General features: G+C 36.8%; 1 protein-coding gene across 3 annotated transcripts in view; it reads left to right on the top strand.

Annotated features, from left to right (window-relative positions):
• The window catches only part of LOC101894336 (longitudinals lacking protein, isoforms A/B/D/L), a 743553-nt gene that overhangs the window by 2144 nt on the left and 727998 nt on the right, over positions 1–13411 (top strand). For 2 of the 3 annotated variants that reach the window (XM_059119164.1, XM_059119167.1), the window contains exon 1: positions 4340–5402. The gene's annotated coding sequence lies outside the window, so the exon portion shown is untranslated. Of the gene's footprint in view, positions 1–4339; positions 5403–13411 lie in introns of those variants that run through there. The other variant, XM_059119166.1, reaches the window with a different exon arrangement.

Raw genomic sequence — 13411 nt, 5'->3', positions numbered from 1 at the left:
CCGATTTGGTAGTTATGTTCCTCACATTCGTAATATGCATCCGACAACATTTATATTTGGAACCAGATATCTTATAAAGCTCGAAAATACATTTGCCGAATTTTATCGAGAATGGCAAAGATTTGGATATATCTCCCATGTATCCGATTAATCTGATTTCAGGTTTATTGTGCAAATTATGGTAATATCAGCTTAAATGGAGTGAATTTCGGGACGTACGTTTCCATTTTGTGCAACTCGGCTCCGATATATGTTTTTTTAATATAATCCTCCTCCAAGTGATATCATGCACTCTATAGCAAACTATTACTACTCTAAAGCCAAATGTTGATAGATGGTATGACCTACGTAAAATAAATTATTTTGTTACGGGACCTTTACTAAACATGCATGGTGGTGTTGGGTATCATATAGTCGGCCTCGCCCGACTTTTGACTTTTCATTACTGGTTAAAATTATAGCGATGTTCCTTCCAATTTGTGGAGAATAGAGTTGTGCCCATCTAGTTTGAACGAACAAACAATTCCTTATCTGGTTCCGTGCACCCGTCGTTTGTGTGAAAACTCTGCGTATGAGTGATATTAAATAAATGAAATTTATGAAATCACTCATACGTGTGGATACTGGAATACTGAACTATATTGACACAACTATATTGGAGAGTAATAATGGAAAAAACACAATTGTAAAGTTTCAGGTGATGTGATTGGAAATTGTGGCACAAAGAAAAGGAGACGGTAAAAGTAGAGTGGGCCGACTATATGATACCCTACACCACCTAGAATTCGGTGGAATATGAAAAAATCTCTTTAATATGGGCTGATATTACATATATGGTGAGTAATAACCTACAATTTGATGAGGCTACATAAAAATCTGAGCCGATCACGATAACATTTGGCAGAGGTATTTTCGAGCAGTATCTGATGCCCGGTATCTTATATCATTGTTGTGCATATTATGCATGTAAGGGACTTTAAACCCCAAATCGGATGAAACCCATATATGGGAGCTATAACAATATCTGAATCGATTTTCAACAAAATTTGAAGTACCTTCTTTTTGGCTGAATTCCGTTGGAAATGCCGAAATTCAGATTATTTGGACTGATATTGGCCATTTGGTGCACAATTAACCCGAAATCGGTTGAGGATATATATGGGAGCTACATTCAAATCTGAACCGATCTTGACAACATATGATACACGTATTTCAGAGCTGTATCTGATATCTGGTACCAAAGATCATTGTTGTGCAATGCATATTACCCATGTGAGGAACTTTAAACCCCAAATCGGATAAAACACATACATGGGAGCTATAGCTATTTCTGAACCAAATTTGATGTACTTGCTTCTAGACTGAATTCAGTCGGATGTGCCGAAATTCAGGTCATTTGAACTAATATTGGCCATTTGGTGCACAATAAACCCGAAATCGGTTGAAGCCATATCTAAATTTGAACCGATTCTCACCAATTTCAAAAGGGTTCGTTCTTGGGCCAAGCAAATATTGTTTGGAAAATTTCATCTTAATCGGATAATAAATGCAACCTCCATTCTGTTCACAAAAATACATGGACAGTCGGACGAACGGACAGACAGGCGGATTGACATGCATAGATTGACTCAGAAACTGATTCTATGAAGATCCTCAAAAATAACTATGCGTCTATCTCGCTTTCTTCTCCATGTTACAAAGAAATGCGCAAAAGCATAATACCCTTAACACCATGTGGTGTAGGGTATAAATACCGAAAGAACGGAGGTGCCATTATATGGCGGCCATACCAATTAGTGGACTTGTAGCGAATATTTTTTGCTGGGAGAGAAACGACCTACCAAGAACTTTCAATGTAAAGTTTCATTTAATTTGGTTGTAAATTGTGGCAGAAAACTTAAAAATACCGAAAATCTGAAGGTACCGTTATATGGGACCATAGCAATCAGTGGACGTGAATCGAATATTGTTTGCAAGGATAAAACTTAACGAGAACCCCAAATGTTAAGTGTTAGCTAATTTTTTTTGTAAATTGTGGCAGAAACCTTCAAAATCGGTAGGTACCATTATATAGCGGTCTTACCAATTAGTGGACCTGTAGCGAATATTTTTTGCGGGGAGAGAAGAGACCTTTCGAGAACCCCAACTGTCAAGTTTCAGTTGATTTGATTGGAAATTGTGGCAGAAACTTTTATCATACCGAATATCGAAGGGCTCCGTTGTATGGGATCTAAACAAATTAGTGGACCTAGAGCGAATATTTGTTGCAGGGAGAGAGGTGAACTGCAGAGAATCAGCTTGAATACAATGTAAACCTTTGTGCTAAATTTCAAATTAGAATTTTATCATATGGCTGCAGAGGGTATATGCAGGATGAAATAAAATAAACTGCAAAAAAGTCAAACGCCATATTTTTTACATTTTTTTTTAAATTTTATTGAGTGAAAGCAAAAAATGTTGGAAATAGCATCAAATTTTAGAATAAGTATGATTTGTTTGAATTGGTCACCATTGGCACGAATTATGACCTGCACGGTCAATGAAACCGTCACACGCTGCCCGAATGTTGCTCTGCGGTATTTTGGCCCATTCCCGGCGAAGCGCCTGCTTGAGGTGATGGCCACAATAATCCAACGGATTGGTATTGGACGATTTTGGTGACCATTGTGCGCTGGAAATTAAGAGAGGAACCTAATTTTGTAACCATTCTTGGGTGGTGCGTGCTGAGTGCCATGAGTCCTGTTGGAATGTCGAAGGACTGAGGCCAAAATGTTTGCGTGCCCAAGGCTTTAATACACCCTCCAGAATATTTTTGCGATAATATTCGACATTTATTCTGATGCTACGGTCGATTAATACGGGCGGTCAGCGACCATCGGCGATCCACACCATCACCATGGCCGGCGCTTGAGTTCTGGTGGTCAACCGAAGGTGCACATTTTCAGCTGACCTCTTTGGCCAGTAAACACGATCATTTTGTTTGTTTACAAACTGCTGGACAACGAATGTTTTCTCATCGGAGAAAACCGAATTCGGCAGTTCACCACTTTCAGCCAAGCGAAGCAACTCGTTAGCTTTTTTGAATCTATTTTCTTCTGTTGCGGTGTAAGTTCTTGCACTTTTTGGAATTTCAATGGCTTTACCCCGAGCTATTTTTTCAATATTTGCCGAATGGAATATTGCGATATGTTCAGCTCACGAGCCATTTTTCGGCAAGTTGGTTGCAGTGTTTTCATCTCACCCATGATTTCGTATCAAATTGGATAAAAATGTTCAATTTCCTTTAAATTTTGCAGATTTTTCAATATTTTTATCTATTTTAGATTAAGTGGAAAAATTCGGTCCGCTATACCTGTTACATCACGCATTATTCCACATTTTCCAAAAATTTGCATATATCTCATATGAAGTATAGAAAGTAGACGATATGGCCCGTTGTAATATTTATATCAGATAGGTCAGATACGAATTGGACAATATTAGCCAACTGCTTCAGAAGCTCCCCCATAAAGGATCAACAATCACAAATCAAGGCTGGCGATATACATCTGTCGGCATAATCGTCTGATGCTGTTTAACTTGTTTATATTAAAATTGAATTTAAACCTGACATAAATTTGAATAAAACTTCTTGAAAATTGTTGTGACAACAATTGCCCTTTTCTATAAGTTTGTTTGCATGTATGTATGCAATTCCTGTCTAACTGACCTACCTCGCACACAGTTAGTCGGTTGTTAGTTAGACGACTTCTTTGTGGATGTGTGTGTGTGTCTGTGCATGTTCTGTCTGAGAAGTTTGTTCAAGAATTTCACACAGTGTGGCAGCAGCAGCAGCATCTCAAAGTAAGTCATCAAGAAATTTAAGAAAACATTTTTCGCGCCAATATTTTGCAACAAGGAAAACAATTCTTAAAGAGATACGACTAGCGCGCGATCCTTTGTAAGTGAGACATAACGTAAAATAGCAACAACAACAACAACCAACCAACAGTGAAAAAGTTCCTTTTTATTCATGAATGAAGTCTGTCCGTGTGTAAGTGTGCGAATAAAACAACAACAACAATAACACAACGAAAAAGACTGATTTAACGTAGTTTTATGAAACATGCTAAGCATCCAATGTCACCCAACAACAATCCACCTTACTCCACCACAAACACTCACGCGCTCTCACTCTCTCTCTCTCTCCGGCTCACAGAATTTGGTCCGTGTTGTAACTCAGTAGATGGTGTGTGTTGGTTCTCTCGGGTGGTTATCGTGTCGAGTGCATGTGTGTACTTGATTGTTTTCATTGGGGGGTGGGGGTGTGGGAGGGAGATTGAGGAGAATGCGATAGTAGAACGTGTGGCAGGCAAGCAAGCAAGTTATGTGGGCAAAGACAATCGTAGTAGAAAGCTCTCGTGCAACACATTTGATACGAACGATGAACAATGAGAATTCAAGCGTGTGTGTGTGTGCAATGTGTGGTGTGGCTTACGTTGGTTGCATGTGGCTGAGTGAGTGAGCCAATGTGTGTGTGTGTGTTTCTGCAGTCCATGAGTGTCCGTGTGCAATTTGCATTAATGTTGTTGCTGTTTTGTTGTTCTTGTCTTAACGTCGTGTCGTATGTTTATTATTTTACTGTCCCTGCTCCCACCAAAACAACAGCAACACCAACTACATTTATACGTTTGTATTTTTATTTTTTTTATTTTTCGTGTTGTTATTAATTTACGCCAAACTCATTCTGCAACAATACTCTGTGTGTAACAACAACAGCAGCCGCACCAGCAACAGCACCAGCAACGAAGAGACAGCAGCAACATCTGAATGAACATAACAGTGCCACACGTAGACGCACGTAGACGTATTGCATGTAATCGGAATAACAAACGGCGGCACTAAAACGTCAACCACTAAAATCGCTGAAACAGAAACGCGAAAATTATTTTCGAAATATTACCCACTACCACTTGCTTACTTTTCGGGGAAAAGTTTTGAGCGTGTGAAAATTTTGAAAATCAAAATAAAAAAAAAAATACAAAAAATATGATGTTTTGATTTCAATACGTGAAGAAAATAGAGAAAACAAAGAAAATAAATTAAAAAAAAAACAAAGAAAATAAATAATTTGCAAATTTTGAAAAAAGAAAATATTGCTAACAATAAATAGCAAGTACCCATAACAAATTAAAAAAAAATTTAAAAAAAAAATAAATAAAAAAATTGTTTCCAAAAAAATTAAAATTTAACAAAAATAATACTGAACGCAAATTATCTAAAATTGTGGAAATAATTGAAAAAAAAAAACCTTTTTCTGTGTAATAATAACATCCAAAGAACAAATGGTCTCTGTATGCCAATAATATCAATAATCCAAAAAGATTCTGAAATTAAATGCATAAAAAATAGAAATAATAGAGGTAAAATTATTTTAATCTTCTACAACACATACCTACATACATATGTACATAAGTGTTACCCCACAAAACGTGGAAATGTGAAGCATGGGAATTTCTCTTTTATGCTAAGAATTTCAAAACTAGCTGAAGTGTGTCACATGTTTTTGGGAATATTTATCATGAAAAAAAAAAACAAGGAATATTATATATTTAAAACTGATCTGGAAAAAATCTTAAATGAGTCCGAAATGATTTTTTTTTTTTGAAAATATTTATCTGAAACTGAATTGAAGTTAGTGAAAGTTCAAATATCTAATATTTACGATATTGAAAAAAAAAACTTCAAAAACTTTGAAAAAAAAAAACTCCAAAATAATATTCTATTGAAGAATTTTAAAGGACTTCGAAATTAATTTTATTTTGAAAACATGGTAATCTGAATTTAAATTAGTGCCAGTTCTAAATTTTTTCTTCAAAAAAAAAAAAAAAAAAAAAAAAAAAAAAAAACACCATTAAAAAAGCAGCTAAGTTCGGCCGGGCCGAATTTTTAATACCCTCCACCATTTGGAAGGAACTTGAAAAATTTCAAAAAAACTTCCGGAAACTACAACTTAAATGAAAACTGTTATATGGAGATTATACAAAGACGTGCGCCTGCTTACGAAATTTTTTGTCATAGGCTGTAGTACCCATTACGAACTTCAAATACCAAATTTGAAACAATTCCGGCGAATAATGTCGCTAAAATCATGAAAATACCGAATATTGGGACGTACCGTTATATGGGATATATACGAAAACGTGAACCTTCATAGGATTTTTTTTTTGTCATAGGCTGTAGTACCCAATACGAACTTTTAATACAAAATTTGTTACAAATCATAAAAATACCGAGTATTGGGAGGTACCGTCATATGGGGGCTATACGAAAACGTGGACCTGCATGCAAAAATTTTTGTCATAGGCTGCAGCTCCCATTACGAATACCAAATTTGAAAAAATTTACCCATTACGAACTTTAATTATGAACTTTAAAATAATTCCGGTAAATACTGTCGCTAAAATCATGAAAATACCGAATATCGGGATGTACCGTTATATACTGGGCTATACGAAAACGTGGACCGACATAGCCCATTTACGAACTAAACCTGCCTACTGGTAAACTATGCATATATGCAAAATGTTAGCCTTCTATCTCAATTCGTTCGAAAGGTAGCGTGATTACAACAGACAGACAGACAGACAGACGGACATCGCTAGATCGTTTTTGAATTTTACACTGATCCAGAATATATATACTTTGTAGGGTCTATTATAAATAATTCGAGGAGTTACAAGCGGCATGACAAAGTTAATATACCCTACATAGAATGGTGGAGGGTATACAAAGAAGCTGGAAATTGCATTGAAGAATTTTAAATAAGTTCGAAATGAATTTTGTTTTGAAAGCAAACTAATCTGAAACTATATTGACGTTATTGGAAATTTGGGCCATATAATATTCTATATACAATATTTCTCTTCGAAGAAAAAAAAAAAAAACAAAAATAATATTCCACTTAAAAAATCTTTGCTCGCAAATTTGTCTTTCCAAACTATCCGAAGTGTGCCACATGGAAACAAAAAAATCGAAAACAATATTCCATTGAAAAGTTTTGAATGAGAAAAATCATAAATGAGAAACTTTACAACTGAGAGGGAAATTAAGTTATTAGGAGTCCTATCTCCAAAAAATTTATTGAAGTGTGTGTGAGTGTATTTATATACTACAATACTATGTGATGGGAGTATTAAAAGTTTGATTGAACCAAAAAGTTTGTGATGCCTCGAAATAATGGTCAAATACATAGGAAGTTATATATGGATCTTCCTAGCTCGTCCAGCTGAGTCGATCTAGCTTTGTGTGTCCGTCTCTCCATGTCAAATTGTAATCACGCTACTCGATCCACACGAAATTTCCCATGGAGCTGGGATTAGTTAAAAAAGCTAGTAAAAAAGCTGTAAGTTCAGCCGGGCCGAACTTTGAATACCTTCCACAAATCGGCACAAATTTGGCAATTTCCAAAACAAAAAAAAAAACGTATAAAATTCTGTTAAAATCTTAAAACTACCGAATGCAACCGTTATATTAGGGTCTATACGACGACGTGCACCTGCATAGGCAACTTTTGTCATAAGTCATTACAATATTCAAATGCGAAACTTGAAAAAAAAATCGCTGAATAATATAGCTAAAATCATCAAAATACCGAATATAGGGATGTACCGTGCCTATACCAAAAAGTGCACGTGATTAATGTTTGTCATAAGAAGAAGACGTGGACCTGCGGAGAAAATTTTCTGTCATAGGCTGTAGTATTCACTACGAACTTCAAATACCAAATTTTAAACATTTCTGGTGAATAATGTCGCTAAAATCATGAAAATACCGAATGTCGGAAGGTACCGTTATATAGACCTGCAGACACAATTTTCTGTCTTAGGGTGTAGTATCCACTGTAATCTTCAAATACCGAATTTGAAACATTTCCAGTGAATAATGTCGCTTAAATAATCAAAATACCGAAAATAGGGAGGTACCATTACATGGGGGCTATACCAAAACGTGGCCTACATGACCCATTTTCAATACCAAAAGTCCTGCAGACAGACAGTATTTGAGTAAAATTTTATTTTATAACCTGCCTCATTTCGTTCGGAAGCTAGGGTGATATCCACTGACGGACAGACCGAAAGACGGATAAACGGACAGACATCGCTAAATCGACTTTGTAGGGTCCAAAATGTATATTTCGAGGTGTTACAAACGGAATGACAAACTTAATATACCCTCCATAATATATATCCCCAGGGTATAAAAAGGGTGTGTTAGTCATTTCGTTCGGAAGCTAGGGTGATTTCCACTGACGGACAGACAGATAGACCGAAAGACGGATAAACGGACAGACGGACGGACATCGCTAAATCGACTTTGTGGGGTCCAAAATGTATATTTCGAGGTGTTACAAACGGAATGACAAACTTAATATACCCTCCATAATATATACCTCCAGGGTATAAAAAGGGTGTGTTAGTTAGACAGCGTATAACTCAAGAATGGCTGGGCGGATTTAGACAATTCTCACCAATTCCGAATGTCCTTTGACAAAAAAGATTAAAATGTAGAAATTAAAATTATTTTTTTTTTTTGAGATTTTATTAAAATCCGATTTCTTTACGTTTTCAAAAAAAAAAAAAAAAAAAAAAAAAACAATCCAAAACTTGTAGACCAATATTGAATTGGGCACTTTTTTACCTTACAGCCCTACTTTTTTGGGGTATTATAATCAGTTCAAAATTACACTGGCCGATTTTCACGAAATTTTGCATGGGGATAGGGTTAGGGATAGAAGCCTATTGTTTTTGGAGATGATTTCAAAATATTTATGGTTTAAAATGGACAAAAAACCTTAAAATTGTCTAAATTTTCAGTCGCTCTACAGCTCTTAACAAAGAACAAATAGATATGAAATTTTTTGTGAGGTTAGAGTTTAGGACGGCGTTTAAGCCTATTATTATGGATTGTCATCGGATAATATTTAGCTGCTGAAATGGATTATTAATTTGTCATATAGAGAAATCAAAATATCCAAGTATTGTTTTGAATACCGATTACCATGGGTCAAATGCCACATGATCTCGTAGTTTCAGTCAAATGTCAAGATATTAACTTTACAGATCTATGTAACATTACTTCAGGAAGGAAATGGAAATAAAATGTTCGATATGGAACAAACATTTTGAAAGTGAAATTTCTGTTCTGTTCCGAAAAAAGGGAATTAGATTTTTGACGTAATAGGAACATCTGCTGCGTTATATATCGATGCTGTTTATACCCTTCGCCATACTGTGGAGAGTATATAACTTTGTCAAAAGAGTGTATATATATGAGAGAATCTCTGACTTGGGGAGTTTGAGAGGAATCGGATGCTTATTTCGCGTTTTACGTTACGAGATTAATGGCTATTTAAAATTTGGTCACTTGTGTGACAGTTGTGTTAATAGCAAGTAAAAAAGCAGCTAAGTTCGGCTTCGGAACTTTTTATAACCTCCACCATTTGGAAGAAACTTAAAAAATTTCAAAAAAAAAAAAAAAGAAATCCGTCGGAAAATACCGCTCGAATGAAAACCGTTATATAGGGACTATACAAAGACCTGATAAGTAATTTGTATTATAGGCAGTAGTAACTGCTCCGAATCATATGTACGAAATTTGGAACAATTGCGGTGACTAATATCGAAAAAATCATCAAAAAATAGAGTAATGGGGGGGGGTTCCGTTATAAGGGGATATATGATATCGTGGACCTATGTAGACAATTCTCTTCTAGGGGATAAAGTACTCACAATGGGGTACCGTTATATGGGAGATATGCTATATAGTGGATCTATGTAGACAATTATCTTTCAGGGGCTAAATTACTCATAAACAATTTCTTGTGTAGAATTTAATCAAAATGCCGAATATACGAAATGGGGGACCGAATAAGATAATTCGTTTCCAGGGGATACAGTACTCAAAGGGAACTCCTTGTGTGAATTTTCAGACAATTCCATTGAAAAATATGACTAAAATCATCAAAATACCGAATATCGGGGAGCATACGATATCGTGGACCGTGGCATGATAAAAAAACTGCATCAAAGTCAAAGGCCGCAATTTTTACACTTATTTTATAATTTTATTGAATGAATGAAAATATGTCGGAAATAGCTTCACATTTTAGAATAAGATTAGATTTGTTCGAATTGGTCACCTTTGGCACGAATTACGGCCTTCAAATGGCCAATGAAACCGTCACACGCTGCTCTGCGGTATATTGGCCCATGCCCGGTGAAACGCTTGCTTGAGGTGATCGACACTTTAGTATTTTTAAGTACCAATCTTTCTTTCCAAAATAGTCCAGACACAATATTCCAACGGATTGGTATCCGGAGATTTTGGTGACCATTGTGCGCTGGAAATGAAGCGATAAACCTCATTTTGTAACCATTCTTGGGTGGCGTGTGTTGAGTGCGATGTTGGAATGTCCAAGGCCTGCGGCCAAAATGTTTGCATACACCAAGGCTTTAATACACCCTCCAAAATATTTTCGCGATAACATACGGCATTTATTCTGACGTCGATTAATACGAGCGGAGAGCGATCATCGGCTGTTATGGCGGACCACACCAACACCATGCTCTGCGCTTGAGCTCTGTTGGCCAATCGAAGGTGCACATATTCACCTAACTTCTTTGGCAAGTAAACACGATCATTTTGTTTGTTTACAAACCGCTGGACAACGAATGTTTTCTCATCGGAGAAAACCAAATTCGGCAGTTCACCACTTTCGGCCATGCGAAGCAACTCTTTAGCTCTTTTGAGTCTATTTTCGTTTTGTTGTGGTGTAAGTTCTTGCCCTTTTCGGAATTTCAATGGCTTTATGCCGAGCTCATTGTTCAATATTTGCCGAATGGAATAGCGATATGTTCAGCTTACGAGCCAATTTGCGGACACTGCGACGCGGGTTTCGATCAAGTCGCTTCTTTACTTTTCGAACCATTTCTGCTGATGTAGCTGTTTTCTTCCGTCCACTTCCTTGACGTCGGGCTACGCTACCAATATCACGATAACAAGCGATGGTACGAGACACAAACGATTAATTTAGATTTAAATGCCGGAGTGCTCGCTCTAACCATAGCCACTTGTGGTTTTCCAGCCAAATATTAAGAAATCACACTATCACGCTTGAATTCCATCACGAATAACTTTTTTTCTGGAAATTTCTCATCAAAATGCTTTGGTACGCTTGCAAACAATATAATGAGCTGTCACTAGAATAATTTTAACAGCTGTCGGACGAGTGGCTTAGAAATGACAGCAGTCTGAAGTTGGTTGCAGTTTTTTCATCTCGCCCTATGTATAGACAATTCTATTTTAGGAGATAATGTACTCACAAGGAACTCCTTTGTGGATTTTCAGACAATTACATTGAAAAGTTTCACTTAAATCATCAAAATACCGAATATCGGGGTGTACTGTTATATGGGGGCTATACTATATTGTATAGCCCAGCTTAAACTTTACCTGTCTGCAGGCAAATGACTGATCTGTGTAAAATTTTAGCTTCCTATCTTAATTCGTTCTGACTCTAGCGTGATTACAGAAGACGGACAGAACGGCGGACAGGGTTAAATCGCCTTAGAATTTTACGCTGATCAAGAATATATATACTTTGTTACGTTCGAAGAGTTACAAACGAATTGACGAACTTAGTATACCCTCTATACTATGTATGGTGAAGGGTATAAAAAGTCGCAGTTTGGTGCATTTTATATGGACCGTACTTCTTCATAGATGCTGCGAATCGTAACGTAGCTGTGACTGATTGATGCTTCTGCGAGGTGATGTCCTTTATTTTGCTGAAACTTGCATGACATAACATATTTTATAAGCACAAGGTTTAGTTTAAAGATGGAATTTATTGGTCCACTCTTTCTGATACGTCCCCCACAAAGGGTCAAATATTTTTATTACCAGAACGATTACAAAATTCGAAACAAGCATCCGGTTCGCTTCATATTTCATAAATCTCATTATTGCTACCAACACAATATCTGGTGTAAAGATCGGTCTGCTCGTTGTGGTACCTCGCTCACAATGGGTCAACATTTGGAATAATTGTAGGTCTTAAAAAATGTGATGTAAGAGGTCGATTGTCTTTGAGTTACACACATCACTATATTTTTATTAACGCAAGGCAGGGTGTGAAGGCGGAATATATCGGTGCACTCCTTCTGTGATTTCTTTATATTTGGTTGGAAACCCACAAGTGGCTATCGTTAGAGCACTTTTTACCGTCATACTGGTAGCGTAGCACGACGTCAAGGAAGTGGGCGGAAGAAAACAGCAACATCAGCAGAAATGGTTCGAAAAGTAAAGAAGCGACTTGATCGAAATCCGCGTCGCGGTGGCCGAAAACTGGCTCGTGAGCTGAACATATCGCAAATATTGAAAACTGCAAATATTGAAAACTGAGCTCGGAGTAAAGCCATAGAAATTCCAAAAAGTGCAAGAACTTACACTGCAACAGAAAGAAAATAGACTGAAAAGAGCTAAAGAGTTGCTTCGCTTGGCCGAAAGTGGTGAACCGGCGAATTTGGTTTTCTCCGATGAGAAAACAAAATGATCGTGTTTACTTGCCAAAGAGGTCAGCTGAAAATGTGCACCTTCGGTTGACCACCAGAACTTAAGCGCCGACCATGGTGGTGGTGTGGGCCGCCATAATAGCCGATGGTCGCTCTCCGCTCGAATTAATCGACCATGACATCAGGATAAATGCCGAATATTATCGCGAAAATATTCTGGAGGGTGTATTAAAGCCTTGGGCACTCAAAGGTTTTGGCGCAGACCTTGGACATTCCAACAGGACTCAGCACCATCGCACTCAGTACGCGCCACCCAAGAATGGTTACAGAATGAGGTTCCTCGCTTCATTTCCAGCGCACAACGGCCACCAAAATATCCGGATACCAATCCGTTGGACTATCGTGTCTAGAGAAGTTTGGAAAGCAAGGTTGGCACAAAAAAAAAAACAAAGTGTTGATCATCTCAAGCAACGCTTCGCCGGGATTGGGCCAAAATACGGCAGAGCAACATGTGACGATTTTATTAGCCGTTTGAAGGCCATTATTCGGGACAAAGGTGATCAATTCGAACAAATCTAAACGTATTCTAAAATTCCATGCTATTTCCGATATTTTTTGCTTTTATTTAATAAAATTTAAAAAAAAAAAAAAAATATATATATATATATATATATATATATATATATATATATATATATATATATATATATATATATATATATATATATATAAATTATGGCGTTTGACTTTGTTGCAGTTTTTTTATCTCACCCTATATTCTTGATCAGCGCAAAATTCTAAGACGATTTAGCCCTGTCCGTCCTTCCGTCCATCTGTTGTAAGCATACCAGGGTCAA

Source organism: Musca domestica, unplaced genomic scaffold (assembly GCF_030504385.1).
Source record: "Musca domestica strain aabys unplaced genomic scaffold, Musca_domestica.polishedcontigs.V.1.1 14, whole genome shotgun sequence".
In the NCBI taxonomy this organism is placed as follows: Eukaryota; Metazoa; Arthropoda; class Insecta; order Diptera; family Muscidae; genus Musca; species Musca domestica.
The sequence above is the reverse complement of the archived record's forward strand: the minus strand, read 5'-3'. Positions and strand labels throughout refer to the sequence as shown.